The sequence below is a fragment of the Centruroides sculpturatus genome, unplaced genomic scaffold, assembly GCF_000671375.1.
Source record: "Centruroides sculpturatus isolate CEXI.00-Female unplaced genomic scaffold, Cexi_2.0 scaffold711, whole genome shotgun sequence".
NCBI classification, from domain to species: Eukaryota; Metazoa; Arthropoda; class Arachnida; order Scorpiones; family Buthidae; genus Centruroides; species Centruroides sculpturatus.
In genome coordinates, this window is record NW_019384941.1 from 338,195 (window position 1) to 352,933 (window position 14,739).

At 32.0% G+C, this 14,739-nt stretch overlaps 1 long non-coding RNA gene across 1 annotated transcript in view; it reads left to right on the top strand.

The window, feature by feature from the left end:
• LOC111632134 overlaps positions 1-13,105 on the top strand; it is a 35,457-nt gene extending 22,352 nt beyond the window's left edge. Inside the window, exon 5 of the long non-coding RNA XR_002757817.1 lies at positions 12,021-13,105. This is a non-coding gene — a long non-coding RNA (uncharacterized LOC111632134). The remainder of the gene's footprint in view (positions 1-12,020) is intronic.
• The last annotated feature ends 1,634 nt before the right edge of the window (positions 13,106-14,739 follow it).

The window sequence follows — 14,739 nt, forward strand, 5'->3', positions numbered from 1 at the left end:
AACCCATCCCTAACCTCAAAATTAAGTTTTATGCCTTTTTATAATAGTTAAAAATATAAAAAGTTTTTTAGTACAATTTGATAACAGATGGCGCTACCAAATGTTTGCCGGGGAAAGTTAAGCAACTCGTTGGTGGATTTTAATATTTTAAAATGAAATTTCGTTTCTTATTTTTTTCAGAAATAATTTATGCTGTGTAAGTGGCCTCGGAAATGTACTGTACAAGGGCCTTTCGGAGTTGAGTTACGTATGCAATATCTTCGAGGGGGTTTCTCTTATATCACACCTTTCTGAGAGGCTCTAGGTATACTAAAAAGAACAAAATGGCATCAGAAATTATATTTTATGTTTTGAATTTTTAAAAATTTATCTAATATGCAAGAAATAAATAACTTGTGATAACTATTTTTAAGGCTCGTAAAATGGAGGCTCGGATCGAAAGACCCTGCTAGCCCTCTGATTACTGACGCATGGGGCCCTAGGAAAATTTGAATTATGGGCCCTACTTACAGTATTGATTTCTGACATTTTTCTTCGGAGAAATACAGTATTTTCTTACAAAAGATTGGTTTGATACCTCCTGTTGGTGACGGCCCCAGGCAATTGTTTTTTCCCCCGTAGGATAACGTCCCACAGTCTGTGATAGGGTCTGACTACAGGTATCAAATCTTTCATGATTTAGGCACTGTTTTAATTTATATTTTTGTATTTATGTATTATTTGCATAGAAGTTCGTTTATAGTTATAAACGAACTTCTATGCAAATAGATGACCGGCAGACTATTGCTAACAGGAAATGTGTGATATACGGGGCCTCCTTCCCCTAATATTTCCATATTTTGTCTCAACTTACATCTATCTAATTCTGTTCTTGAGTTTAAGTTAAGACAGACACCGGACGGTCGACAGTGGGAATTTATAGGTCTAAAATTTTTTTTAAATTGCAGCCCAATAATTCATGTATGTTTTGTCAAAATTTTTCAGGGAGGTTTATGTATTAGGAGCATTGATGTTATTAAATTTTGGTGTTTAAAGATCGAGGGGATGGAGAGATACAGGGGAATCGTGTGTCGTATCTCGAGTAGGGTAGGACTTAATGACGACTTTACTCGTTATAAGCATTCGCAATTTTTATAAAACCCGACCCTACTCTCAAAATTGAGTTGTTTGCCATTTTATAATAATTAAAAATATAAAAAGAGTTTTAAAAATAAAATATCGTAACAGAGAATTTTAAATTGTTTTGCCGGAATAGTTTCACAACTGGTTGCTGGATTTTTGTCTTTATGATCGGAAACAGGNTGGCAGGAAAGATTGTCCATTAGTAGGCTCAATTCTATTAAATTCTGGTGATACAAGGTCAAGGGGTGGGGAAATACAGGGGGTCACGAATTGGATTTAATGAATGAAGATTTTACTGGTTATTAGCATTTAAATTTTTTTATAAAACTCGACCCTACTCTCAAAATTGAGTTGTTTGCCATTTTATAATAATTAAAAATATAAAAAGAGTTTTAAAAATAAAATATCGTAACAGAGAATTTTAAATTGTTTTGCCGGAATAGTTTCACAACTGGTTGCTGGATTTTTGTCTTTATGATCGGAAACAGGAAACAACTGTGTTTAAATCGCATATTATTCATAAAAATTGTCACAATATTATCTGGAAACGTCCCAAAATGGCATTTCTCATCCCTTTCCTCGTTAGATATGTTATCTGATACGGTTTCATAAGTTTGCAGGACTTCCTCTGTATAAGGTAATCCTCCTGACGTGGTGGATTTACTATCGAATCCAATATCATCTCACCACAAAATGAGAATCTGTTGGCTATCGTGTTTCTGTATAAAGTAATCTTTAAAAAGTTCTCTTCTCATTTCAACTTAGTTTCGAATGACGTAGAATAAATTTTGCATGTTATAAACCTAGAATTTTTTACTCTACTGTCAGGACTTTACTGACGCTTCTCCAGAAACCAGGCCCTTGTAGGGCACTCTCTTTAAAGACACCAGAGGAAACTTCCACTTCTCCTTGTACACAGTAAACTCTACATCACCCCGGTATTTATTATCATAATATTTACATCGTTTGTTTTTTTTTTTCTCTCTCAAAATTAACTTCAAATCGCATACTGTACATTTCAACTGTCTGTCCGTCTGTCCTTCGTTAATCTCTAGAACGGAGTTAAATACATAAAAATCGAGACTAGATATGGAAAAGATGGGGCCCCATTAACTATATAGAAATTCCGGTCTTGACCGGAAGTCACGCGATTACTTATTGTGACGATGCCACAATAAGTATTTATCACTATCGCCAGTAAACTTTTTTAATATTTCTTTTCCAATCCTTAGAAAGATTAAAAATATATAAAAATCGATTTTATAAATTCCCTTTGGAAAAAATAATAAGAATCTTTTTTTTTAAAAATCAAAAATGACGAAAAATTACCTTATTATTATTATTATTATTGAATGATCAATAATTGACATTGGCAACAAATAGAATTTTTCATATGTTAATGTTTAGTTCACGCACTATATATTTAAATAAAGGTGCACGCATTATATTTATGTAAGGGTCCTCTCATTATATACTTATATAAGGCTCCTTGTATTATAAACACTTATAAAGGACATCGCACGATCCCGTTTGTCTAAGGACTCGTAATCTAAGGCTCTCAAGATTTATGATTGATGATATTAATTTATAATACTTAAAATAAATGATTCCCCTCCTGAAACGTGATCGAAGAAGGAAAAAAAAAATGAGAATTTTAAAAAATTTTTTAATTACGGAAAATTAAATTTTCCTTTTTTTTTCCTTAATAAATAAGAAATTAATGATTATATATTACAGCGTATATTATATATAATAAAATTTTTTTTTACTATTAGAAAAAGTCAAAATTTAATAATATTTATGGATATTTTTTTAAAAATTTTCTTTCGTAACCGTGTATTAAACTGGTTTAAATTTAAAAGAAAAAAATAAAAATAAAATTAAATTAACTGAATTTTTAATATTGTTCTGCGTTAAAATGAAATATTAAATTTAAGCAATATTTTTCTTTTAATTTAATATTTCTTAAATTAAAAAAAAAAATTAAATTTGTAAATTAATTAAATTTCTATCGTTGTGGTAATACATTTATATTAAAGTATATTTAATTCGTTTTTGTTTAAACACTAGCTGCGTATGCTTGGCATTCTCCGGGTTTGTTTTAAACGATGGGGTCGAGAGAGGGTGATAAAAACAATGGTTTTAAAATAACTAAAATTTATATTTATTAATTCATATAATAAAACTTCAAAAATTACTCTGGCTGAAGTTAAGAGGGGTGGATAAGGGTGTAACCCATCCCCAGATCATTTTTTTCCTAAGGTATCGAAGAATATTCATGCCGAATTTGAACGGTATAGAACCCTTCCTAATATACATACAGTACATATCTTGACTCTTATATATAAAGAGTTACGTTATAAACTCGAAAAGTATTTAAATTTAAAAATTTGCTTAATTAATATATTTAAAATGAAATAGTTTATACATTCTTTTAACGAGGAACTATAAAAACATATTCAAGAGTTTTCTTCAGTGTATTCTCTTGAATAATTTATTCCGGCGTGCGAACAATTGATTAGTTGTTAGTGTAGAAATTCTTTAAATGTTTTTGGGTATGTTTAAAGTACTCCTGTCGTGAAATTTTATTCTCGAATGATACCATCAGGACTCCCAAAAGTGGACAATAAACAGAAGGCTATAGCGATTAGAAATGGTCTGTTTCTCGACGATAGTGATTATTCCGAGAAAACTTGTAAAATTACACCGAATCTAAACGCGAAAAAGAGTTTAGTGCGGTATTTCGAGACTTTTTATAGCTCGCCACCCCNAGTATTAAATTTCGTGTATACTATACATGTACATAAATACTTACTTGATTTATTTATTTACAAATGTAAGGGGCCCGGGCATCTTAGTTACGCTCCCTGGTTGTTGCCAGAGACCTTATAAATATTTTAAATAGTACTTTTAAGAAACAAAACAACTCATTATTTGTTTATTAATTTATATTTTAAGAATATTCTAAGCGGGGCCTTTCGAAAATCGGAAGAGGCCTCAGTATATTTAAAAAAAAAAACAGCGTAAAAACTGTATTAAATTTTCTAAATAATAAAAGTAAACGGACACAAGAAATGCAATCATTTTCAGCAAATTTTTAAGGCCTTCGTGAATGTCAAGCCTCGAGTATCGGTCAAAAGGACAAGGAAGTCAACCTTTGACCTCTTCCTCCCGGATCCACCAGGGAAATCGACACTAAAGTTAGACGCAGAAGTCTTCGAAATATCTCAAAAAAAAAGTAAACGAATGTATAAAAAGGAAAAAAAAGGTTTAAATTAAGTTTATTTTTTGAATGATTTTACATATTCTTGTAATTTTTTATCTTGCAAAAATTTCGTGTCAGAATCTTTTAACATTGTTTAAGTTTACTTGTTTACATTTTTCGAAAAGTGTCATTTTGGTTTATGTTTAAGAATGTTTTCCTATTCTTTCCCTTATCTACTTTGTCTTCTTTTGAATTTTTTTTCCTTTTTTTTTTCCTCCTCTCCCCGAGTTCTTTTGTAAATCCCAAACGAATATTTATTTGTCAAGAAACGTTTTTCATTTATCTCCTAACAAAATCCGACAGATAGAAGGAAGAATCGCTTCAATCTATCGATCGAGAATTCTAAATAAGGAATCCGTGACATCATATCTTAGTTGTTTACCCGAACCTACGTAAACTGTTGCGTCATTTGACGTCTTTCGACTAATTTTTTCCCCTCTTCCTCTTCCTCCCTTTGATATCTTAAAATTAATCAATGCATCTCTTGGATATATCTCGCACATGTTTCGTAGATAACTCTCTCCCCCTTTTTTTCTATTAGTTTGCTTCCGACTATCTTTGTCAACGATGATTTATCATACGTAATAAAATTCCATTCTTCATCTTTGATCGATGGATTTATGTATAAAATAAATTATTTTATTTTTATCTTATTATAATAATATTAAATAAATTATTCTAAAGGCAAAATTACTGGTCAAATGAAAAGGTCAAGTGGTAAAATGATGAATTAGTCCCTTCTTCTTCAATACCTTCTTTCTATTGCTTCGATATTTACAATGTTACTAATTTAATGGAATTTTTAGAATAATAATCGAGTTATTTATACAGTTTTTCTATATTAAACAGATGAGAAATTATCGGCAGGTGTTAGGTAATGCGTTTAACACCTGCAGGTAACTTTTAATGACATAAATTGAACGAATGACATAAACAGTTTGCGGATTCGACACCTGAATTATATAATAGATTTAACTACTTTTATTAAACTACCCCCTTTATATATACTGTATATATTGTTTTTTTCAACATAAATTTTCTCCCCATTGTCTTCCAATACCCCTACCACTCCCGCTTGCCTTTTGAGGCCTCTTGAGTATTTTCAACGGGGTGGAGCGCCCATTTTGGGAATCACTGCACTATGAGATGAGTCCCTTCAGATTTTTTTTCTCTTACTTCCTCTTAAAAAATCATTGTATATGGAAGAGTTATGGATGAAATATCTTGTATAGCATCTTGCGACACAATGGCTTCACCTTTGTTAGATTTATCAGTCTAATTCGTTTATTTACTTGGTTAAAGAAGCAAAAATTGCTATATTTACAAAGCGAGGAAAATGTGTAATACACTGTCACAACAGGAAATAAAATGTCATCATCTGTTGGGTTTAGTAGAAGGGTACAGAGCGTAACCGTTAAGTGGGGAAGCATTATTGCACTTTATTATCGGTTAGTGTCGTAATTCACTAGGTCAAGTGAGCGGAGAAGATTCCTTACTAATTTCACGTCATACTTAAAATGCATTTAAACTTTCTTCTCCCCGTATAACGTTAAATATACGCTGACAGTCGCATGTGTCTAATGTAATTTACTTAATAAATATTTTATGAGTACGAAGTTCCCTTTATGAATATGGAGTTTATCTCTTGCAAATTCTAATGTAACTCTCCGTTTTCATTAAAATTATATATTTGTAATTTGATAGTTAAAAATATGCAGATCCGTGCATCGTCGATAATTTATCCGAAGGGCTATTAATGAAAACAAAGTTCTAATCAAATTTTTTCCATTAAGAATACCCAGAATGGCTTCTTCCGCCAATCGATCACTCAATAAGGTTCAAGGACATAATAGTGACCTACTTTAACGTTTTCTATTGATTTTTTACTTTTATTAAACCAAATATTTTAGCTCCTGACAGCAATAACTTATCAAAAATTTATGCAATATTCGAGCTGATTCGGGGAATTTTCAATATTTATTCGACTGTCAGATCTTTCCTGTGGTACAAATTCGTCTTTAAAATCGAGGCCTTTCTTGGCAGATAAAGCTGGAGGTTTTGCGGGGCCTGGGAAAAAAAGTTATATTAGTGGGGCCCCGAAATATTTGCAAAAAGTCTCAAACACCGAAAGATCTGCACAAAAGTTTCAAGCTACTGGATTTGGCGATAACAATGCCTTTTGCAATGCAAGATCCTAAATTTGGTAATTCAGAGTAACGAAGGATGCGAAGTAATAGTTATGGGTAATATCTGTTCAAGAGTATTGTTTGCTTGGCACTATATAGAAGGACGTTACATCGAGGTTTGAACTGTACATACATCATGAGAGCAATTGAATAAATTTGCATCTATATTGCATCTTGTTATAAGCTTTGATACCGATGGAAGATAGCTTCGAGTCGTTCATTTTGTGATCGAATGGAACGATAATGGATATCTGCTACTGATGAAAACGTCGAAAATTATCGTTTTCTAGTATAAAAAAGTAGAAAATTATGAAAGTTCAGCATGAAAGTAAAGTTCAAATTCATGTCACGAATGCTGTATCAAGTTACAGAATTGATACCGATGAAGAAATCTTTGACATGGTTTATTATGTGATCGGATGGCTCGATATAAATCATACATTTTTTTTACTGATTAAGACGTTGAAAATTATCTTTATACTTTTCCAGCTGTTATATAACAGGGGAAAGTATGAAGAGCGGTCGAAAATTGACCTCCCCCAAAATATTTTTACATATTTGGTCTCCGTTGACCTCGAGACGTTGATGGCTTTTTCTGTTTGTTTGTATGGGGATGCGATTATGTTCATCGAATTTAAAGCTTAATAACTCCTATACCTTTTGTCGAAATTTTCTGAAAGTTTGCAGGGCGGTTTGCGTATTAGGGCGAAATGTTTTCAGAAAATTTTAGGAAAATCGGACCATTGATTCGGGAAATATGACCCCACTCCCTTAATCTCCGAACCAGCCTGAAAACAAATAATGCCGGAAAAGTCCAGCAACCCGTAGCCAGCTTATTTTAAAAAATAACTTAATTAAATATAATTGAAATTTGTTTGAGGCCCCTGTTTGTGGGGGCCCCATCTCTTATAAAAAAATATCCTCCCAAAAATTCTCCCGAAGAAAAATGGCTACAGTCAACACTGTACTGTGCATGGTTCCCTAATTCAAATTTGCCTGGGCGCCCATGATGCCACCTTTATCCAGAGTTAATGGAACTTTTGAGGGGGTGGAAGAGGGTGGTCTTATTAACTAAAATGTACATGATTGACCCGAGTATTTACAATAATCATATTGCAAGACACAAAATTGCCCGGGCTTATGTTAAGAGGGGTGTGGGATTTAGGGGATCACCACAGTACTTTTTCTAGGGTATCGAGGTATATTCATGCCAAATTTGATGAAGATACTTTGAACGGTATAGAACCCTTTACGTAACAAACAAACATATTTTGACTTTTATATGTATGATATAGAGATGGGCACAATAAGAATTTTAATTATTTTTCTATTAGAACAGATATTATTTTATTGACAAGCTGAATGTGATTACATGTGAAAACAGATATAAGATGTTTAATTAAAGAATTTGAGATATGAATATTAAACAATAACAAAAGCATTATATTGGATTATTTATTTGAAATAATATATNTGACTGTTGTTTGGAGGTTATTTTTGTATACATTTTTATTCAAAAAGTTCTTTAAAATATCCACTGTTTAGTAGTGGCCGTTATTACAGGTTCAATCGTATTATATAGACTTTTAGCGAGTGTTTTGTGCTAGGAAGTTTTTCTTTTAAACTGAAAGCAGAGATGGAATTTTCAAAGGATTATCGGACAATCTCTTCGCTATATCGAATTGTTCTTCCAATTGTGCAACTATCGAACCTTTAAACTTAAAATCGTGCTCCTTCGAAAACTAAAATTGCCAGGGTTTAAATTTTATATTCACTTCGCTTTGTTGTCCATTTGTGTGTGTTTGTCCTCAAAGAGTATTGAAAAGTTAAAGAAGACATATTACAATTGGCGAATGTTAGTACAGGCAATCACCTCATAACTTCTTGTAAGCTGGAAAATTCATTAAAATTGATAAAAAAATATATTGGAATGACCTAAATTTTCTACATTATATATTCATAAATAAGAAACTTGTTTAAATTATTAATTACATTCAACACCGTACCGTACATAATACAATAAAAACTGTGAAAGACGGAATCGAAAAGGGAGTAAAAGTTTATCGTTTTATGAAGAATATTTCTATGGAGAAATGCCGAAATAGCTTCGACTTTATAGCTTTTGAGTGTCCGTCTTAGTGAGGTTACGCTTCAGATTTTACTGTACTTATTACACTTATGAATTGCTTTCGGACTGATAAATGGATGTATGTAAATTTGAATTTTATTTTAATTCACTCGCAATAATACAAGGAAAGAAAAGGATCTGAAAATGGTTTGAAAATCGATGATGTTAATTGAAACCTATTGAAGGTCAGAAATAGAAATCACCATATTTAGATAATGAATTGTAAAAGTGGAAAGAATTCTTTTAGGGTTTAGTTCATCTAAAGCGTTAAAGAGTTGCATAACTTTCTCGGCAAAAAGTTTAAAAAATTATGTGTGGATCCATCTGTTAAATCTTTTAATCTTATTAATTATAATAAATTGGCAAAATGTTTAATTTTGAAGGATAAGTTTTTAAAAGAATTATAAATTCTACTAGCGAAAAAATTTTCTTTAAGTCAAGATATGACATATGACCCCTGGCTCCTTACTCAACGACCTTTAACAACCAAATATAATAGCATCAATGTCTCTTATACACTAAATTTCCTGCAAAATTTCAGAAATTTTCGACCAATGGCACAGGAGTTAAGCTTCAAAGTGGGTGAATAAAATCTTGCCCCCCAAACATACAATAACATNAAAAAGTTTAAAAAATTATGTGTGGATCCATCTGTTAAATCTTTTAATCTTATTAATTATAATAAATTGGCAAAATGTTTAATTTTGAAGGTAGACACGAGTTTTTAAAAAAATTGTAAATGCTAATAACGAGTAAAATCATACGACACACGACTCCCCCCCCCCTGTCTCCTTACTCAACGACCTTTAACAACCAAATATAATAGCATCAATGTCTCTTATACACTAAATTTCCTGCAAAATTTCAGAAATTTTCGACCAATGGCACAGGAGTTAAGCTTCAAAGTGGGTGAATAAAATCTTGCCCCCCAAACATACAATAACATCTTTACTTATAGGGGGAAACCATTTTTTGCATTTCTTCACGTTCCAAGGTCTCCTGAGTCCAAAAATGTAATAAAAAATTTTTGGGGATTCTTTTCTCAAGTTACTTTCCTGTATTACAAATAAATTTAAGTCTATTGTTTTTCGTTTCGAGTCGGTTTTTCTTCTCTTAGAATTGTGAAAATTAAAAAAAAAAAAAAAAAATTCAATTATAATCAAAATTTACTCCGTCCTATCTATTAGATGCGGGCATTAAATTACTTTTGAATAAAATTAAACAATTTAATTCCAGTTTCACTCAATAAGCGACGTACTCTTAATTTAGAATTCTGAAGAAAATGTAAAATAGCATTTTGTAATTTAATATATTTATGCATTTTACGAATTATTTGTTACAAAACGAGTTTAGAAAATGATAACAATTTCAAAACTTTAAATGAAATTTACTCACTCGTATTTCACTCACTGTAATTATTTATATAAGAGGATGGCATTCCGATTCCGAATAAAATCCTTCTACCGGTATTATGCTACTTGCGTTCTAATAATGGCAATTTAATGAATTAAAGATATCTGATCTTTGCATATGGAAAAAAAAATATATTTATTTAATTTTACTTTCCCGAGAAACTATGGCGATCGAGAAAATTGGGGTTTTTCCCCTGTATGTATGGATGTTAGTGTGTGTTGTGTGTGTGGAGGGGGGAGGCGCGATTTTGCTCATCCACTTTAAAGCTTAATAACGCCTCTTCCTTTTGTCGAAAATTTCGAAAATTTGGCAGGAAAGATTGTCCATTAGTAGGCTCAATTCTATTAAATTCTGGTGATACAAGGTCAAGGGGTGGGGAAATACAGGGGGTCACGAATTGGACTTAATGAATGAAGATTTTACTGGTTATTAGCATTTAAAAATGTTTAAAATATAGCTCTTCTCGGCCATTTTATAATGATTAATAATATAAAAAGTCTTAACAGACGGCGCCACACACCATTTTAAACTTTTACCGGAAAAGTCACGCAACTCGCTGCTGGAAATGTTTTAATGTGAAAGTAATTAACGTGATCTGTTATTATTTGTTTTCTGCCAAGGGAGATTCCTCCTGGTAAACTTACAAACGTAAAGAAAATCCGGTAAACTCCACCCGATCAGACGTTTGGGGAGGCGCGAACCCGCGACCACTGTTCAGTGGTGCCATCCACTCGGCCACTGCTGGGATGTGAGCTGTATTTTGAAGTAGATTATTATATAGGATCGGTGATAAAAGTCAGTAAAGTTATTTATTCGCTTTCGAACCGAGGTGCGTCGTGTGATTTCGTGTTGATAAGACGTTTAGAAAGGGGTGAACATCACACACTGACTGAGGCTTCAATCAAAAATATTTTTCACAATTTCCAATACAAGAAACGAAAAAATATATATATGTATATTGAGCTTTTATTTAATTACCAAGGGGGAAAAAAGGAATTAAAAGCACAATTTTATTTATACTTGTTAGTAACCTATTCATTACAAGTAATTATGCCGTTGTAGAAGTTAGTTAATCGAGTAGGTGCTGTAGTAATTACTGTTTAGTTTTTGCTCATTTTTACTGCACGTTATCAGCATAATAACGATTTGCAAAGATTCCTTCGTAGTCGGTTTAATTAAAGTAATTAACGAAATTATTATTTTTGTTATTATCCACAACCCAAAAGAGCTATTTGCAATAATTAATCAGAAATAAATGATTTAAAATCTGATGTTACACGATTACACGTTATTCTTTTTTATTGTTTTATCATTCACACGTAACAATAATTAATAATAAATTGCTAATAAGTCGGCGATGATGACTATTAATAAGTTATCTGTATAAATTAAGTGGGGTCCGTCATAAGATCCATTGCATTTGAGTATAAACCTTAGCAGCTTCCTCTTGAATTTTTAAAATATCCTCTTACTTAAGAGGCAGATCCTTAATTAAATGTAGACGTTTTGATTTCTCTTTTGTACACGACAGCGTACTGTCCCTTGGCACACCCTTTCTTTTTTAACTACGTGTACAGTACAATAGTATATTGTGTTGTTTGGTTTATTTCTGCATGAAAAGTCCTCACGGGAGGACTTTCTATGGGAAACTGGCCACTATTTAGGTGTTGCAAACGTAAAGATAAACTCGGAAAACTCCACGTGGTCAGCGAGGTGCGAACCCACGACCAACTATCACGTTCTTATGTCTATTTTAGTTGCTAATTATTAAGTTATTAATTAAATACGATATAAGAAAAACAATTTAATGTAATTCTTTAAAAATGTTTTAAATGGTTAACTGATTTTTGGGATATCCTAATATTTAATGTGGCATTAATTCTACTTTTGTTTTTCAATTCTGCAGGTGATAGTTCTTCCTCACTCCCATAACGATCCGGGCTGGTTAAGAACCTTCGACAGCTACTACGTCTCTTTAACTACCCATATTTTGAATAATATGGCAGACCAGCTGAACAGACACCACGATATGTCCTTCATTTGGGCAGAAATATCTTTCTTTGCAAAATGGTGGGACAGGTAAGTTTGCTCCACTAGTTAGGCTACATTAATAATTGAAATCAAGACTACGTTACGCAGTCTATCCCGGATATTTGCTTGATGGTTCTTATTATAAATGGTTCCGGACATGCTTCAGGTCCTCGGGATGTGAGCGATTTGATTAGAAGATTTAGAATTAATTGTGTAGATTTATTTTGGATTCCATCGTTATAAATTAATGAAGTAGCGGGTACGTTGCCGGAATAGAGGGCATTCAACGTTACGTTGTCACTGAACTGATATAACGATTAAATTTTCCCCCGTACGCGTAACTTATAAGGGAAAATTTATTCGTTATATCACGATTTGGAGTAAAAATAAACTGAAATTTACCTATTTATCGATGAATATGTTCATTTCTATGTTTAATTTAGTCTAAAAATCTTCGTTAAATACTTTTCAAATATCTCTAAAATTTTAAAACGTAACTCACTTCCCCACCCACCGGTAGCCGAATGGATAAAACAACCGAACAGTGGTGGTTAGTCGTGGGTTCGTGCCGTTTTTCTTCACGTTTGTAACACCTAAATAGGGCCAATTTCCCGTAGAAAGACTTTCTGGGAAGCAATCCCTTGCTGCAACATATAAACAACAACAGCTTCACTTGTTACTATTATTTTAACAACACTTATTACTTTCCTGCAAGTTCGAGGTATTCTCTAGATTTTTTTTAAGGTAGCAAATAAGAATTTCTGCTTAAAAAATGGATCTGGAGTAGTGACACTATCCACAATAAAGAAGTGTACGACCGTACAGTATAATTTTTTATTTCTCGAAGAACATATCTGTGTCGTCCGAATTAAATTTTTATTAAATTAAAAATCAATAAAACATGTTCAAATAATCGATGCTCATGCAAATTTGTAACATTTGAAAACTATTGACTATATCGATCCAAAAACAATCGAATCGATCGATCGATCGATGCTCAAATGAAGAGTTAACTCAAATCTATCGTTAACTGTTTATTGAAGAGTTCATTTTAATTTTTCTTTTAATATATATTCTACATTTTATATGTAATTTGCATATTATATAATAATGTATTCCGTATAANATCAGTACAGACAGACAGACAGACAGGCAAAGCATCTCTACGGCCGAGGGATATTTCTCAATCACCTTTTTTGTCCCCATCTGTGGATGCCCAGGTTCATCGCTCCTAGTCAACTTTCATTATTATCAAATTATTAATGGTCTCTTTTTAAAATAATTATTTAAGCTGTAGGAAACGAAACTTTTAAATGAATAATTACATAAATGGACAGCATTCCTCACTTATTCAGTATTCTACCTCAAAAATTGATTGGCACTTTTATATTTTCTGCTTTTTCTTCAATTTTTATTAAGCATGAAATCTTAATCAATATATTACTTAAATCGTTTAATTTATTAATAATTCTACATATATGTATGTAAATACTAAAAGTGTAATATACCGGAAGACATTTCTCAGACAGTAAATTAAAAGTACAGTTTGACTCCCACCCTATAACACTGTTGTTAATTCCGTTTTATATGAATTCCATGTTGTACGAGTCGCTTAGATTTTACAAATACGTGTGCCTGGCTGCGAACGGCTCAAGTATTTGTAAAATCTAAGTGACTCGTACAATATGGAATTCATATAAAACGGAATTATCAACAGTGTTATAGGGGGGAGTCAACTCGTATTCAGCTTCTTCACGCGAATTTTATTTTTAGTCGTGGCATTTTGATAATAATTAGAATCCACTAAAATCATACGTTCTTACTGTTGATTGGTTGGAAGTCGAAAAATAAATACTAATAACTCAGATTAAATTAGATTATTTAAAATGTCCCAGCAAGTATGGAACCCCTCTTTTTATGTAACGTAAAGCCCGTTTCACACGACACTCGAAAGTACAGGATCTGTGAAAAACAGGATATAGGAATTTCTATAACAGCACGTGAACCTAATACTAAAACAAGAGAGTACATCTGTACTCGTACCCGCCATTGGCTATCGTTTCTCGCTTCCAGCCAATGAACGAAAAGAACGAACATCATTTTAAAAGTGCCCTAACTTTACAGAATGCCACAACCAAAAAAACATGTGACCACCTATTTTTCAAAAGTATGACGTTGCCTTACGTCATATCATATACCTGTACATATATATAGAATTATTAGTGATTTAAATAATATATATATATATATATGTAGATATATTAGAATTATAAATGGCTCTGCGTGTGTATATACATATATAGAACCATTAAAAAGTTGAATGTTATTAATACGAAAAACTAATATATAAACACATAATTACGACAGTAAGAAAATTGTTCGAATTCTTCTGAGGTTAATTATACAGATCTTAAATATTCTTATATATATATATATATACACTGTATAATAAATAAGTTGTACCTGTAAAATACTGTGTCATATAAGACACAAGGCAAGCAATATAGTAGTATATTTGAATTAGTGAAACATTATTTGTTGTGATAGTGCATGCATGGTGATTATATTCATAGTTATTTATAGTAGAATAATTG